Raw genomic sequence first — 19,697 nt, 5'->3', positions numbered from 1 at the left:
CGAATGGAATGGAGTGGAATTGAATGGAATCAACCCGAGTAGAACGGAATGGAATGGAATGGAACGGAATGGAACGAACCCGAGTAGAACGGAACTGAACGGAACGGAACGGAACGGAACGGAGTGAAATGGAATGGAATGGAATCGAATGGTACCGAATGGAAAGGAATGGAATGGAATGGAATGGAATGGAATGGAATGGAATCAACCCGAGTAGAATGGAAAGGATTGGAATGGAATGGAATGGCATGGAATGGAATGGCATGGAATGGAATGGAATGGAATGGAATGGAATGGAATGGAATGGAATCGAATGGAATGGAATGGAATGGAATGGAACGGAATCAACCCGAGTGGAGTGGAGTGGAGTGGAGTGGAGTAGAGCGCAGTGGAGTGGAGTGGAGTGGAGTGGAGTGGAATGGAATGGAATGGAATGGAATGGAATGGAATAGAATGGAATCAACCCGAGTAGAAAGGAATGGAATGGAATGGAATGGAATGGAACGGAATGGAACAGAACAGAATGGAACGGAACGGAACGGAACGGAATGGAATTTAATGAACCCGAGTAGAACGGAATGGAATGGAATGGAATGGAATGGAGAGGAATCGAATCGAATGGAATTGAATCGAAAGGAATCGAATGGAATCGAATGGAATAGAATGGAATGGAATGGAATCAACCCGAGTAGAACGGAATGGAATGGAATGGAATGGAATGGAATGGAATGGAATGGAATGGAATGGAATGGAATGGAATGGAATGGAATGGAATGCAATGGAATGGAATAGAATGGACTCATCCCGAGTAGAACGGAACGGAACGGAATGGAATGGAATGGAATGGAATGGAATGGAATGGAATGGAACGGAACGGAACGGAACGGAACGGAACGCAACGAAATGGAATGGAATGGAATGAACCACCCGAGTAGAACGGAATGGAATGGAATGGAATGGAATGGAATGTAATGGAATGGAACTAACCCGAGAAGAACGGAACGGAACGGAACGGAACGGAACGCAATGGAATGGAGTGAAATGGAATGGAATGGAATCGAATGGAATGGAATGGAATGGAATGGAATGGAATGGAATGGAATGGAATGGAATGGAATCAACCCGAGTAAAATGGAATGGAATGGAATCGAATCGAAAGGAATCGAATGCAATCGAATGGAATGGAATGGAATGGAATGGAATGGAATGGAATGGAATGGTATCAACCCGTGTAGAATGGAATGGATTGGAATGGAATGGAATGGAATGGAATTCAATGCAATAGAATGGAATGAAAGGGAATGGAATGGAATGGAATGGAATGGAATGGAATGGAATGGAATTCAATGGAATAGAATGGAAAGAATGGAATGGAATGGAATGGAATGCAATCGAATGGAATCGAACGGAATCGAATGGAATGGAGTGGAATAGAATGGAATCAACCCGAGTAGAACGGAATGGAATGGAATGGAACGGAGTTGAATGGAATGGAATGGAATGGAATGGAATGGAATGGAATGGAATGGAATGGAATCGAATTTAATCGAATGGAATCGAATGGAATGGAATGGAATAGAATGGGATCAACCCGAGTAGAACGGAATGGAATGGAATGGAATGGAATGGAATTGAAAGGAATGGAATGGAATGGAAAGGAATGGAATGGAATGGAATGGAATGGAATAGAATGGAATGCAATGGAATGGAATGGAAACGAATCGAATTTAATCGAATGGAATCGAATGGAATGGAATGGAATAGAATGGGATCAACCCGAGTAGAACGGAATGGAATGTAATGGAATGGAATGGAATGGAATGGAACAGAACGCAATGGAACGGAACGGAACAGAACGGAATGGAAAGGAATGATCAACCCGAGAAGAACGGAATGGAATGGAATGGAATGGAATGGAATGCAATGGAATGGAATGGAATGGAACGAACACGAGTAGAACGGAAAAGAATGGAACGGAACGGAACAGAACGGAACGGAACGGAATGGAGTGAAATGCAATGGAATGGAATCGAATGGATTCGAATGGAATGGAATGGAATTGAATGGAATGGAATGGAATGGAATGGAATCGAATGGAATCGAATGGAATGGAATGGAATAGAATGGAATCAACCCGAGTAGAACGGAATGGAATGGAATGGAATGGAATGGAATGGAATGGAATTCAATGGAATGGAATGGAATGGAATGGAATGGAATTCAGTGGAATCGAATGGAATGGAATGGAATGGAATGGAATGGAATGGAATGGAATGGAATCAACCCGAGTAGAACGGAATGGAGTGGAATGGAATGGAATGGAATGGAATGGAATGGAATGGAATGGAATGGAACCGAATGGAATGGAATTTAATGGAATGGAATGGAATGGAATGGAATGGAATGGAATTCAATGGAATAGAATGGAATGGAATGGAATGGAATGGAATGGAACGGAACGGAACGCAACGCAACGCAACGGAACGGAACGGAACGGAACGGAACTGAACGGAATGGAATGGAATGGAATCAACACGAGTAGAACGGAATGGAATGGAATGGAATGGAATGGAACGGAACGGAACGGAACGGAACGGAACGGAATGGAATGAAATGGAATGGAATGGAATCGAATTGAATCGAATGGAATAGAATGGAATGGAATGGAATGGAATAGAAAGGAATCGAATCGAATCGAATGGAATCGAATGGAATCGAATGGAATGGAATGGAATGGAATGGAATGGAATGGAATGGAATGGAATGGAATGGAATGGAATGGAATCAACCTGTGTAGAATGTAATGGATTGGAATGGAATGGAATGGAATGGAATGGAATGGAATGGAATGGAATGGAATTCAATGGAATTGAATGGAATGGAATGGAATTCAATGGAACAGAATGGAATGGAATGGAATGGAATGGAATGGAATGGAATGGAATCGAATGGAATCGAATGGAATCGAATGGAATCGAATGGAATGGAATGGAATAGAATGGAATCAACCCGAGTAGAACGGAATGGAATGGAATGGAACGGAATGGAACGAACCCGAATAGAACGGAACTGAACGGAATGGAACGGAACGGAACGGAGTGAAATGGAATGGAATGGAATCGAATGGAACCGAATGGAATGGAATGGAATGGAATGGAATGGAATGGAATGGAATGGAATGGAATGGAATGGAATGGAATGGAATGGAACCAACTCGAGTAGAATGGAATGGATTGGAAAGGAATGGAATGGAATGGAATGGAATGGAATGGAACGGAATCAACCCGAGTGGAGTGGAGTGGAGAGGAGTGGAGTGGAGTGGAGTGGAATGGAGTGGAATGGAATGGAATGGAATAGAATGGAATCAACCCGAGTAGAACGGAATGGAATGGAATGGAATGGAATGGAACGGAATGGAACAGAACGGAATGGAACGGAACGGAACGGAACGGAATGGAATTTAACGAACCCGAGTAGAATGGAATGGAATGGAATGGAATGGAATGGAATGGAATGGAATGGAATGGAATGGAATTCAATGGAATGGAATGGAATGGAATGGAATGGAATGGAATGGAATTCAGTGGAATCGAATGGAATGGAATGGAATGGAATGGAATGGAATGGAATGGAATCAACCCGAGTAGAACGGAATGGAATGGAATGGAATGGAATGGAATGGAATGGAATGGAATGGAACCGAATGGAATGGAACGGAATGGAATGGAATGGAATGGAATGGAATGGAATGGAATGGAATGGAATGGAATGGAATGGAATGGAATTCAATGGAATAGAATGGAATGGAATGGAATGGAATGGAATGGAACGGAACGGAACGCAACGCAACGCAACGGAAAGGAACGGAACGGAATGGAACTGAACGTAATGGAATGGAAAGGAATCAACCCGAGTAGAACGGAATGGAATGGAATGGAATGGAATGGAACGGAACGGAACGGAACTTAACGGAACGGAACGGAATGGAATGAAATGGAATGGAATGGAATCGAATTGAATCGAATGGAATAGAATGGAATGGAATGGAATGGAATAGAAAGGAATCGAATCGAATCGAATGGAATCGAATGGAATCGAATGGAATGGAATGGAATGGAATGGAATGGAATGGAATGGAATGGAATCAACCCGTGTAGAATGTAATGGATTGGAATGGAATGGAATGGAATGGAATGGAATGGAATGGAATGGAATGGAATGGAATTCAATGGAATAGAATGGAATGGAATGGAATTCAATGGAACAGAATGGAATGGAATGGAATGGAATGGAATGGAATGGAATGGAATCGAATGGAATCGAATGGAATCGAATGGAATCGAATGGAATGGAATGGAATAGAATGGAATCAACCCGAGTAGAACGGAATGGAATGGAATGGAACGGAATGGAACGAACCCGAATAGAACGGAACTGAACGGAATGGAATGGAACGGAACGGAACGGAGTGAAATGGAATGGAATGGAATCGAATGGAACCGAATGGAATGGAATGGAATGGAATGGAATGGAATGGAATGGAATGGAACCAACTAGAGTAGAATGGAATGGATTGGAAAGGAATGGAAAAATGGAATGGAATGGAATGGAATGGAATGGAACGGAATCAACCCGAGTGGAGTGGAGTGGAGTGGAGTGGAGTGGAGTGGAATGGAGTGGAATGGAATGGAATGGAATAGAATGGAATCAACCCGAGTAGAACGGAATGGAATGGAATGGAATGGAATGGAACGGAATGGAACAGAACGGAATGGAACGGAACGGAATGGAACGGAATGGAATTTAACGAACCCGAGTAGAACGGAATGGAATGGAATGGAATGGAATGGAATGGAATGGAATGGAATCGAATGGAATGGAATGGAATGGAATCGAATGGAATGGAATGGAATGCAATGGAATGGAATCAACCCGAGTAGAACGGAATGGAATGGAATGGAATGGAATGGAATGGAACAGAACGCAATGGAACGGAACGGAACAGAACGGAATGGAAAGGAATGATCAACCCGAGAAGAACGGAATGGAATGGAATGGAATGGAATTCAATGGAATAGAATGGAATGGAATGGAATGGAATGGAATGGAATGGAATGGAATGGAATGGAATCGAATGGAATCGAATGGAATCGATTGGAATGGAATGGAATGGAATGGAATGGAATGGAATGGCATAGAATGGAATGGAATCGAATCAACCCGAGTAGATCGGAATGGAATGGAATGGAATGGAATGGAACGGAATGGAAGGAATGGAATGGAATTCAATGGAATAGAATGGAATGGAATGGAATGGAATGGAATGGAATCGAATGGACTTGAATGGAATCGAATGGAATGTAATGGAATAGAATGGAATCAACCCGAGTAGAACGGAATGGAATGGAATGGAATGGAATGGAATGGAACGGAATGGAACGGAACGGAATGGAACGGAACGGAACGGAATGGAACGCAACGCAACGGAACGGAACGGAATGGAACGGAACTGAAAGGAATGGAATGGAATGAAATCAACCCGAGCAGAACGGAGTGGAATGGAGTGGAACGGAATGGAATTCAATGGAATAGAATGGAATGGAATGGAATGGAATGGAATGGAATGGAATGGAATCGAATGGAATCGAATGGAATCGAATGGAATGGATTGGAATAGAATGGAATCAACCCGAGTAGAACGGAATAGAATGGAATGGAACGGAGTGGAACGAACCCGAATAGAACGGAACTGAACGGAATGGAACGGAACGGAACGGAACGGAACGGAGTGAAATGGAATGGAATGGAATCGAATGGAACCGAATGGAATGGAATGGAATGGAATGGAATGGAATGGAATGGAATGGAATGGAACGGAAAGGAACGGAACGCAATGGAATGGAATGGAATGATAAACCCGAGTAGAACGGAATGGAATGGAATGGAATGGAATGGAATGGAACGAACCCGAGTAGAACGGAATGGAATGGAATGGAATGGAATGGAATGGAACGGAATGGAACGGAACGGAATGGAACGGAACGGAACGGAATGGAACGCAACGCAACGGAACGGAACGGAATGGAACGGAACTGAAAGGAATGGAATGGAATGAAATCAACCCGAGTAGAACGGAATGGAATGGAATGGAATGGAATGGAATGGAACGGAATGGAACGGAACGGAATGGAACGGAACGGAACGGAATGGAACGCAACGCAACGGAACGGAACGGAATGGAACGGAACTGAAAGGAATGGAATGGAATGAAATCAACCCGAGCAGAACGGAGTGGAATGGAGTGGAACGGAATGGAATTCAATGGAACGGAATTCAATGGAATGGAATGGAATGGAATGGAATCGAAAGGAATCGAATGGAATCGAATGGAATGGAATGGAATAGAATGGAATCAACCCGAGTAGAATGGAATGGAATGGAATGGAATGGAATGGAATGGAATGGAATGGAATGGAATTGAACGGAATTCAATGGAATGGAATGGAAAGGAATGGAATTCAATGGAATGGAATGGAATTCAATGGAATTCAATGGAATGGAATGGAATGGAATGGAATGGAATGGAATGGAATGGAATTCCATGGAATGGAATGGAATCGAATGGAATGGAATGGAATGGAATTCAATGGAATGGAATGGAATGGAATGGAATGGAATGGAATGGAATGGAATGGAATGGAATCGAATGGAATCGAATCGAATCGAATGGAATCGAATGGAATGGAATGGAATGGAATGGAATGGAATGGAATGGAATGGAATGGAATTCAGTGGAATAGAGTGGAATGGAATGGAATGGAATGGAATGGAATGGAATGGAATGGAATGGAATGGAATGGAATGGAATGGAATGGAATGGAATGGAAAGGAATGGAATGGAATTGAATGGAATGGAATCAACCCGAGTAGAACGGAATGGAATGGAATGGAATGGAATGGAATGGAATCAACCCGAGTAGAACGGAATGCAATGGAATGGAATGGAATGGAATGGAATGGAACGGAACGGACCCGAGTAGAACGGAACAGAACGGAACGGAACGGAACGGAACGGAACGGAATGGAGTGAAATGGAATGGAATGGAATGGAATGGAATCGAATGGAATGGAATGGAATGGAATGGAATGGAATGGAATGGAATAGAATCGAATCGAATCGAATGGAATCGAATTTAATGGAATGGAATGGAATGGAATGGAATGGAATGGAATTCAATGGAATGGAACGGAATTCAATGGAATGGAATGGAATGGAATGGAATGGAACGGAACGGAACGGAACGGAACGGAACGGAACGGAACGGAACGGAATGGAATGGAATGAACCCGAGTAGAACGGAATGGAATGGAATGGAATGGAATCGAATGGAATGGAATGGAATAGAATGGAATCAACCCGAGTAGAACGGAATGGAACGGAATGGAATGGAATGGAACGGAACGGAACGGAACGGAATTCAATGCAATGGAACGGAATGGAATGGAATTCAATGGAATGGAACGGAATTCAATGGAATGGAATGGAATGGAATGGAACGGAACGGAACGGAACGGAACGGAACGGAACGGAATGGAATGGAATTCAATGGAATGGAATGGAATGGAATGGAATCGAATGGAATCGAATGGAATCGAATGGAATCGAATGGAATCGAACGGAATGGAATGGAATAGAATGGAATCAACCCGAGTGGAATGGAACGGAACGGAACGGAACGGAACGGAACGGAATGGAATAGAATGGAATCAACCCGAGTAGAACGGAATGGAATAGAACGGAATGGAATGGAATGGAATGGAATGGAACAGAATTCAATGGAATGGAATGGAATGGAATGGAATTCAATGGAATGGAATGGAATGGAATGGAATGGAATGGAATGGAATGGAATGGAATGGAGTTCCATGGAATGGAATGGAATGGAATGGAATGGAATGGAAAGGAATGGAATCGAATGGAATCGAATGGAATCGAATGGAATCGAATGGAATGGAATGGAATAGAATGGAATCAATCCGAGTAGAACGGAACGGAACGGAACGGAACGGAACGGAAAGGAATGGAATGGAATGGAATGGAATTCCATGCAATGGATCGGAATTCAATGGAATGGAACGGAATGGAACGGAATGGAATGGAATGGAATCGAATTGAATCGAATGGAATCGAATGGAATAGAATGGAATCGAATGGAATGGAATGGAATAGAATGGAATCAACCCGAGTAGAACGGAACAGAATGGAACGGAACGGAACGGAAAGGAATGGAATGGAATGGAATTGAATGGAATGGAACGGAATTCAATGGAATGGAATGGAATGGAATGGAATGGAATTCAATGGAATGGAATGGAATCGAATGGAATCGAATGGAATCGAATGGATTCGAATGGAATCGAATGGAATCGAATGGAATGGAATGGAATAGAATGGAATCAACCCGAGTAGAACGGAAAGGAACGGAATGGAACGGAATGGAACGGAACGGAACGGAACGGAACGGAATGGAATGGAATTCAATGGAATGGAATGGAATGGAATGGAATTCAATGGAATGGAATGGAATGGAATGGAATGGAATGGAACGGAATTCAATGGAATGGAATGGAATGGAATGGAATGGAATGGAATTCAAATGGAATGGAATGGAATGGAATGCAATGGAATGGAATGGAACGGAATTCAATGGAATGGAATGGAATGGAATGGAATTCTATGGAATGGAATGGAATCGAATGGAATCAAATGGAATCGAATGGAATCGAATGGAATCGAATGGAATGGAATGGAATGGAATGGAATAGAATGGAATCAACCCGAGTGGAATGGAACGGAATGGAACGGAACGGAACGGAACGGAACGGAATGGAATAGAATGGAATCAACCCGAGTAGAACGGAATGGAATGGAATGGAATTGAATGGAACAGAATTCAATGGAATGGAATGGAATGGAATGGAATTCAATGGAATGGAATGGAATGGAATGGAATGGAATGGAATGGAGTTCAATGGAATGGAATGGAATGGAATGGAATGGAATGGAATGGAATGGAATCGAATGGAATCGAATGGAATCGAATGGAATGGAATGGAATAGAATGGAATCAACCCGAGTAGAACGGAATGGAATGGAATGGAACGGAATGGAACGAACCCGAATAGAACGGAACTGAACGGAATGGAACGGAACGGAACGGAACGGAGTGAAATGGAATGGAATGGAATCGAATGGAACCGAATGGAATGGAATGGAATGGAATGGAATGGAATGGAATGGAATGGAACCAAATAGAGTAGAATGGAATGGATTGGAAAGGAATGGAATGGAATGGAATGGAATGGAATGGAATGGAACGGAATCAACCCGAGTGGAGTGGAGTGGAGTGGAGTGGAGTGGAGTGGAGTGGAGTGGAATGGAGTGGAATGGAATGGAATGGAATAGAATGGAATCAACCCGAGTAGAACGGAATGGAATGGAATGGAATGGAATGGAACGGAATGGAACAGAACGGAATGGAACGGAACGGAACGGAACGGAATGGAATTTAACGAACCCGAGTAGAACGGAATGGAATGGAATGGAATGGAATGGAATGGAATGGAATGGAATGGAATCGAATGGAATGGAATGGAATGGAATGGAATGGAATGGAATGGAATGGAATGGAATGGAATGGAATGCAATGGAATGGAATCAACCCGAGTAGAACGGAATGGAATGGAATGGAATGGAATGGAACAGAACGCAATGGAACGGAACGGAACAGAACGGAATGGAAAGGAATGATCAACCCGAGAAGAACGGAATGGAATGGAATGGAATGGAATTCAATGGAATAGAATGGAATGGAATGGAATGGAATGAAATGGAATGGAATGGAATGGAATGGAATGGAATGGAATGGAATGGAATGGAATGGAATGGAATCGATTGGAATGGAATGGAATGGAATGGAATGGAATGGAATGGAATGGAATGGAATCGAATCAACCCGAGTAGATCGGAATGGAATGGAATGGAATGGAATGGAACGGAATGGAAGGAATGGAATGGAATTCAATGGAATAGAATGGAATGGAATGGAATGGAATGGAATGGAATGGAATGGAATGGAATGGAATTGAATGGACTTGAATGGAATCGAATGGAATGTAATGGAATAGAATGGAATCAACCCGAGTAGAACGGAATGGAATGGAATGGAATGGAATGGAATGGAACGGAATGGAACGGAACGGAATGGAACGGAACGGAACGGAATGGAACGCAACGCAACGGAACGGAACGGAATGGAACGGAACTGAAAGGAATGGAATGGAATGAAATCAACCCGAGCAGAACGGAATGGAATGGAGTGGAACGGAATGGAATTCAATGGAATAGAATGGAATGGAATGGAATGGAATGGAATGGAATGGAATGGAATCGAATGGAATCGAATGGAATCGAATGGAATGGATTGGAATAGAATGGAATGAACCCGAGTAGAACGGAATGGAATGGAATGGAAAGGAATGGAACGAACCCGAATAGAACGGAACTGAACGGAATGGAACGGAACGGAACGGAACGGAACGGAGTGAAATGGAATGGAATGGAATCGAATGGAACCGAATGGAATGGAATGGAATGGAATGGAATGGAATGGAACGGAAAGGAACGGAACGCAACGGAATGGAATGGAATGATAAACCCGTGTAGAACGGAATGGAATGGAATGGAATGGAATGGAATGGAACGAACCCGAGTAGAACGGAACAGAACGGAACGGAACGGAACGGAACGGAATGGAGTGAAATGGAATGGAATGGAATCGAATGGAATGGAATGGAATGGAATGGAATGGAATGGAATGGAATGGAATGGAATCGAATCGAATCGAATGGAATCGAATGGAATGGAATGGAATGGAATGGAATGGAATGGAATGGAATGGAATGGAATGGAATGGAATCAACCCGAGTAGAACGTAATGGAATGGAATGGAATGGAATGGAATGGAATGGAATGGAATGGAATGGAATGGAATGGAATGGAATGGAATGGAATGGAATGGAATGGAATTCAGTGGAATAGAGTGGAATGGAATGGAATGGAATGGAATGGAATGGAATGGAATGGAATGGAATCGAATCGAATGGAATGGAATGGAATGGAATGGAATGGAATGGAAAGGAATGGAATGGAATTGAATGGAATGGAATCAACCCGAGTAGAACGGAATGGAATGGAATGGAATGGAATGGAATGGAATCAACCCGAGTAGAACGGAATGCAATGGAATGGAATGGAATGGAATGGAATGGAACGGAACGGACCCGAGTAGAACGGAAAAGAACGGAACGGAACGGAACGGAACGGAATGGAGTGAAATGGAATGGAATGGAATGGAATGGAATCGAATGGAATGGAATGGAATGGAATTGAATGGAATGGAATGGAATAGAATCGAATCGAATCGAATGGAATCGAATTTAATGGAATGGAATGGAATGGAATGGAATGAACCCGAGTAGAACGGAATGGAATGGAATGGAATGGAATCGAATGGAATGGAATGGAATAGAATGGAATCAACCCGAGTAGAACGGAATGGAACGGAATGGAATGGAATGGAACGGAACGGAACGGAACGGAATTCAATGGAATTGAACGGAATGGAATGGAATTCAATGGAATGGAACGGAATTCAATGGAATGGAATGGAATGGAATGGAACGGAACGGAACGGAACGGAACGGAACGGAACGGAATGGAATGGAATTCAATGGAATGGAATGGAATTTAATGGAATGGAATGGAATGGAATTGAATGGAATGGAACGGAATTCAATGGAATGGAATGGAATGGAATTCAATGGAATGGAATGCAATCGAATGGAATCGAATGGAATCGAATGGAATCGATTGGAATTGAATGGAATCGAATGGAATGGAATGGAATAGAATGGAATCAACACGAGTGGAATGGAACGGAACGGAACGGAACGGAACGGAACGGAACGGAACGGAACGGAATGGAATAGAATGGAATCAACCCGAGTAGAACGGAATGGAATGGAATGGAATTGAATGGAACAGAATTCAATGGAATGGAATGGAATGGAATGGAATTCAATGGAATGGAATGGAATGGAATGGAATGGAATTCAATGGAATGGAATGGAATGGAATGGAATGGAATGGAATGGAAAGGAATGGAATCGAATGGAATCGAATGGAATCGAATGGAATGGAATGGAATAGAATGGAATCAATCCGAGTAGAACGGAACAGAATGGAACGGAACGGAACGGAAAGGAATGGAATGGAATGGAACGGAATTCAATGCAATGGATCGGAATTCAATGGAATGGAACGGAATGGAACGGAACGTAATGGAACAGAATGGAATGGAATGGAATGGAATGGAATGGAATGGAACGGAATGGAATGGAACGGAATGGAATGGAATGGAATTCAATGGAATGGAATGGAATGGAATTGAATGGAATGGAATGGAATCGAATTGAATCGAATGGAATCGAATGGAATAGAATGGAATAGAATGGAATGGAATGGAATAGAATGGAATCAACCCGAGTAGAACGGAACGGAACGGAACGGAACGGAACGGAAAGGAATGGAATGGAATGGAACGGAATTCAATGCAATGGAACGGAATTCAATGGAATGGAACGGAATGGAACGGAATGGAACGGAACGGAATGGAAAGGAATGGAATGGAATGGAATGGAATGGAATGGAACGGAATGGAATGGAACGGAATGGAATGGAATGGAATGGAATGGAATTCAATGGAATAGAATGGAATGGAATGAAATCAACACAAGTAGAAAGGAATGGAACGGAACGGAATGGAATGGAATGAACCCGAGTAGAACGGAATGGAATGGAATGGAATGGAATGGAAAGGAATGGAATCGAGTGGAATGGAATGGAATAGAATGGAATCAACCGGAGTAGAACGGAATGGAACGGAATGGAACGGAATGGAACGGAACGGAACGGAACGGAACGGAACGGAACGTAATTCAATGGAATGGAACGGAATGGAATGGAATTCAATGGAATGGAACGGAATTCAATGGAATGGAAAGGAATGGAATGGAACGGAACGGAACGGAACGGAACGGAACGGAACGTAATTCAATGGAATGGAATGGAATGGAATGGAATTCAATGGAATGGAATTCAATGGAATGGAATTCAATGGAATGGAATGGAATGGAACGGAATTCAATGGAATGGAATGGAATGGAATGGAATTCAATGGAATGGAATGGAATTCAATGGAATGGAATGGAATGGAATGGAATGGAATGGAATGGAATCGAATGGAATCGAATGGAATCGAATGGAATCGAATGGAATGGAATGGAATAGAATGGAATCAACCCGAGTGGAATGGAATGGAATGGAATGGTATGGAATGGAATGGAATGGAATGGAATGGAATGGAATGGAATGGAATTCAAATGGAATGGAATGGAATGGAATGCAATGGAATGGAATGGAACGGAATTCAATGGAATGGAATGGAATGGAATGGAATTCTATGGAATGGAATGGAATCGAATGGAATCCAATGGAATCGAATGGAATCGAATGGAATCAACCCGAGTGGAATGGAACGGAACGGAACGGAACGGAACGGAACGGAATGGAATAGAATGGAATCAACCCGAGTAGAACGGAATGGAATGGAATGGAATTGAATGGAACAGAATTCAATGGAATGGAATGGAATGGAATGGAATTCAATGGAATGGAATGGAATGGAACGGAACGGAACGGAATGGAACGCAACGCAACGGAACATAACGGAATGGAACGGAACTGAAAGGAATGGAATGGAATGAAATCAACCCGAGCAGAACGGAATGGAATGGAGTGGAACGGAATGGACTCAATGGAATAGAATGGAATGGAATGGAATGGAATGGAATGGAATGGAATGGAATCGAATGGAATCGAATGGAATCGAATGGAATGGATTGGAATAGAATGGAATCAACCCGAGTAGAACTTAATGGAATGGAATGGAACGGAATGGAACGAACCCGAATAGAACGGAACTGAACGGAATGGAACGGAACGGAACGGAACGGAACGGAGTGAAATGGAATGGAATGGAATCGAATGGAACCGAATGGAATGGAATGGAATGGAATGGAATGGAATGGAATGGAACGGAAAGGAACGGAACGCAACGGAATGGAATGGAATGATAAACCCGAGTAGAACGGAATGGAATGGAATGTAATGGAATGGAAAGGAACGAACCCGAGTAGAACGGAACAGAACGGAACGGAACGGAACGGAACGGAACGGAACGGAATGGAGTGAAATGGAATGGAATGGAATCGAATGGAATGGAATGGAATGGAATGGAATGGAATGGAATGGAATCGAATCGAATCGAATGGTATCGAATGGAATGGAATGGAATGGAATGGAATGGAATGGAATGGAATGGAATGGAATGGAATGGAATGGAATCAACCCGAGTAGAACATAATGGAATGGAATGGAATGGAATGGAATGGAATGGAATGGAATGGAATGGAATGGAATGGAATGGAATGGAATGGAATTCAGTGGAATAGAGTGGAATGGAATGGAATTTAATGGAATGGAATGGAATGGAATGGAATGGAATCGAATCGAATGGAATGGAATGGAATGGAATGGAATGGAATGGAAAGGAATGGAATGGAATTGAATGGAATGGAATCAACCCGAGTAGAACGGAATGGAATGGAATGGAATGGAATGGAATGGAATCAACCCGAGTAGAACGGAATGCAATGGAATGGAATGGAATGGAATGGAATGGAACGGAACGGACCCGAGTGGAACGGAACAGAACGGAACGGAACGGAACGGAACGGAACGGAATGGAGTGAAATGGAATGGAATGGAATGGAATGGAATCGAATGGAATGGAATGGAATGGAATGGAATGGAATGGAATAGAATCGAATCGAATCGAATGGAATCGAATTTAATGGAATGGAATGGAATGGAATGGAATGGAATGGAATTCAATGGAATGGAACGGAATTCAATGGAATGGAATGGAATGGAAAGGAACGGAACGGAACGGAACGGAACGGAACGGAACGGAAAGGAACGGAATGGAATGGAATGAACCCGAGTAGAACGGAATGGAATGGAATGGAATGGAATCGAATGGAATGGAATGGAATAGAATGGAATCAACCCGAGTAGAACGGAATGGAACGGAATGGAATGGAATGGAACGGAACGGAACGGAACGGAATTCAATGGAATTGAACGGAATGGAATGGAATTCAATGGAATGGAACGGAATTCAATGGAATGGAATGGAATGGAATGGAACGGAACGGAACGGAACGGAACGGAACGGAATGGAATGGAATTCAATGGAATGGAATGGAATGGAATGGAATGGAATGGAATGGAATTGAATGGAATGGAACGGAATTCAATGGAATGGAATGGAATGGAATGGAATTCAGTGGAATGGAATGCAATCGAATGGAATCGAATGGAATCGAATGGAATCGATTGGAATCGAATGGAATCGAATGGAATGGAATGGAATAGAATGGAATCAACACGAGTGGAATGCAACGGAACGGAACGGAACGGAACGGAACGGAACGGAATGGAATGGAATAGAATGGAATCAACCCGAGTAGAACGGAATGGAATGGAATGGAATTGAATGGAACAGAATTCAATGGAATGGAATGGAATGGAATGGAATGGAATGGAATTCAATGGAATGGAATGGAATGGAATGGAATGGAATGGAATGGAATGGAATGGAATGGAATCGAATGGAATCGAATGGAATCGAATGGAATGGAATGGAATAGAATGGAATCAATCCGAGTAGAACGGAACGGAACGGAACGGAACGGAACGGAAAGGAATGGAATGGAATGGAACGGAATTCAATGCAATGGATCGGAATTCAATGGAATGGAACGGAATGGAACGGAACGTAATGGAATGGAATGGAATGGAATGGAATGGAACGGAATGGAATGGAACGGAATGGAATGGAATGGAATTCAATGGAATGGAATGGAATGGAATGGAATGGAATGAAATGGAATGGAATGGAATCGAATGGAATCGAATGGAATCGAATGGAATAGAATGGAATCGAATGGAATGGAATGGAATAGAATGGAATCAACCCGAGTAGAACGGAACGGAACAGAACGGAACGGAACGGAACGGAAAGGAATGGAATGGAATGGAACGGAATTCAATGCAATGGAACGGAATTCAATGGAATGGAACGGAATGGAACGGAATGGAACGGAACGGAATGGAAAGGAATGGAATGGAATGGAATGGAATGGAACGGAATGGAATGGAACGGAATGGAATGGAATGGAATGGAATGGAATTCAATGGAATGGAATGGAATTCAATGGAATGGAATTCTATGGAATTCAATGGAATGGAATGGAATGGAATGAAATGGAATGGAATTCAATGGAATGGAATGGAATCGAATGGAATGGAATGGAATGGAATTCCATGGAATTCCATGGAATGGAATGGAATGGAATGGAATGGAATGGAATGGAATTCAATGGAATAGAATGGAATGGAATGAAATCAACACAAGTAGAAAGGAATGGAACGGAACGGAATGGAATGGAATGAACCCGAGTAGAACGGAATGGAATGGAATGGAATGGAATGGAAAGGAATGGAATCGAGTGGAATGGAATGGAATAGAATGGAATCAACCCGAGTAGAACGGAATGGAACGGAATGGAACGGAATGGAACGGAACGGAACGGAACGGAACGGAATTCAATGGAATGGAACGGAATGGAATTTAATTCAATGGAATGGAACGGAATTCAATGGAATGGAAAGGAATGGAATGGAACGGAACGGAACGGAACGGAACGGAACGGAATGGAATGGAATTCAATGGAATGGATTGGAATGGAATGGAATTCAATCTAATGGAATTCAATGGAATGGAATGGAATGGAATGGAATGGAATGGAATGGAACGGAATTCAATGGAATGGAATGGAATGGAATGGAATTCAATGGAATGGAATGGAATTCAATGGAATGGAATGGAATGGAATGGAATGGAATGGAATGGAATGGAATCGAATGGAATCGAATGGAATGGAATGGAATGGAATGGAATAGAATGGAATCAACCCGAGTAGAATGGAATGGAATGGAATGGAATGGAATGGAATGGAATGGAATTCAAATGGAATGGAATGGAATGGAATGGAATGGAATTGAATGGAATGGAACGGAATTCATTGGAATGGAATGGAATGGAATGGAATTCAATGGAATGGAATGGAATGGAATGGAATCGAATGGAATCGAATGGAATCGAATGGAATCGAATGGAATCGAATGGAATGGAATGGAATAGAATGGAATCAACCCGAGTGGAATGGAACGGAACGGAACGGAACGGAACGGAACGGAATGGAATAAAATGGAATCAACCCGAGTAGAACGGAATGGAATGGAATGGAATGGAATGGAACAGAATTCAATGGAATGGAATGGAATGGAATGGAATTCAATGGAATGGAATGGAATGGAATGGAATGGAATAGAATGGAATGGAGTTCCATGGAATGGAATGGAATGGAATGGAATGGAATGGAAAGGAATGGAATCGAATGGAATCGAATGGAATCGAATGGAATCGAATGGAATGGAATGGAATAGAATGGAATCAATCCGAGTAGAACGGAACGGAACGGAACGGAACGGAACGGAAAGGAATGGAATGGAATGGAACGGAATTCCATGCAATGGATCGGAATTCAATGGAATGGAACGGAATGGAACGGAATGGAATGGAATGGAACGGAATGGAATGGAATGGAACGGAATGGAATGGAATGGAATTCAATGGAATGGAATGGAATGGAATGGAATGGAATGGAATGGAATCGAATTGAATCGAATGGAATCGAATGGAATAGAATGGAATCGAATGGAATGGAATGGAATAGAATGGAATCAACCCGAGTAGAACGGAACGGAACGGAACGGAACGGAACGGAAAGGAATGGAATGGAATGGAATTGAATGGAATGGAACGGAATTCAATGGAATGGAATGGAATGGAATGGAATTCAATGGAATGGAATGGAATCGAATGGAATCGAATGGAATCGAATGGATTCGAATGGAATCGAATGGAATCGAATGGAATGGAATGGAATAGAATGGAATCAACCCGAGAAGAACGGAAAGGAACGGGATGGAACGGAATGGAACGGAACGGAACGGAACGGAACGGAACAGAATTCAATGGAATGGAACGGAATGGAATGGAATTCAATGGAATGGAACGGAATTCAATGGAATGGAATGGAATGGAATGGAACGGAACGGAACGGAACGGAACGAAACGGAACGGAACGGAACGGAACGGAACGGAACGGAATGGAATGGAATTCTATGGAATGGAATGGAATGGAATGGAATTCAATGGAATGGAATTCAATGGAATGGAATGGAATGGAATGGAATGGAATGGAACGGAATTCGATGGAATGGAATGGAATGGAATGGAATTCAATGGAATGGAATGGAATTCAATGGAATGGAATGGAATGGAATGGAATGGAATGGAATGGAATCGAATGGAATCGAATGGAATCGAATGGAATCGAATGGAATGGAATGGAATAGAATGGAATCAACCCGAGTGGAATGGAATGGAATGGAATGGTATGGAATGGAATGGAATGGAATGGAATGGAATGGAATGGAATGGAATGGAATGGAATGGAATGGAATTCAAATGGAATGGAATGGAATGGAATGGAATGGAATGGAATGCAATGGAATGGAATAGAATGGACTCATCCCGAGTAGAACGGAACGGAACGGAATGGAATGGAATGGAATGGAATGGAATGGAATGGAACGGAACGGAACGGAACGGAACGGAACGCAACGAAATGGAATGGAATGGAATGAACCACCCGAGTAGAACGGAATGGAATTGAATGGAATGGAATGGAATGTAATGGAATGGAACTAACCCGAGAAGAACGGAACGGAACGGAACGGAACGGAACGCAATGGAATGGAGTGAAATGGAATGGAATGGAATCGAATGGAATGGAATGGAATGGAATGGAATGGAATGGAATGGAATGGAATGGAATGGAATCAACCCGAGTAAAATGGAATGGAATGGAATCGAATCGAAAGGAATCGAATGCAATCGAATGGAATGGAATGGAATGGAATGGAATGGAATGGTATCAACCCGTGTAGAATGGAATGGATTGGAATGGAATGGAATGGAATGGAATTCAATGCAATAGAATGGAATGAAAGGGAATGGAATGGAATGGAATGGAATGGAATGGAATGGAATGGAATGGAATTCAATGGAATAGAATGGAAAGAATGGAATGGAATGGAATGGAATGCAATCGAATGGAATCGAACGGAATCGAATGGAATGGAGTGGAATAGAATGGAATCAACCCGAGTAGAACGGAATGGAATGGAATGGAACGGAGTTGAATGGAATGGAATGGAATGGAATGGAATGGAATGGAATGGAATGGAATCGAATTTAATCGAATGGAATCGAATGGAATGGAATGGAATAGAATGGGATCAACCCGAGTAGAACGGAATG

The sequence above is a fragment of the Gorilla gorilla genome, chromosome 18, assembly GCF_029281585.2.
Source record: "Gorilla gorilla gorilla isolate KB3781 chromosome 18, NHGRI_mGorGor1-v2.1_pri, whole genome shotgun sequence".
NCBI classification, from domain to species: domain Eukaryota; kingdom Metazoa; phylum Chordata; class Mammalia; order Primates; family Hominidae; genus Gorilla; species Gorilla gorilla.
The sequence above is the reverse complement of the archived record's forward strand: the minus strand, read 5'-3'. Positions refer to the sequence as shown.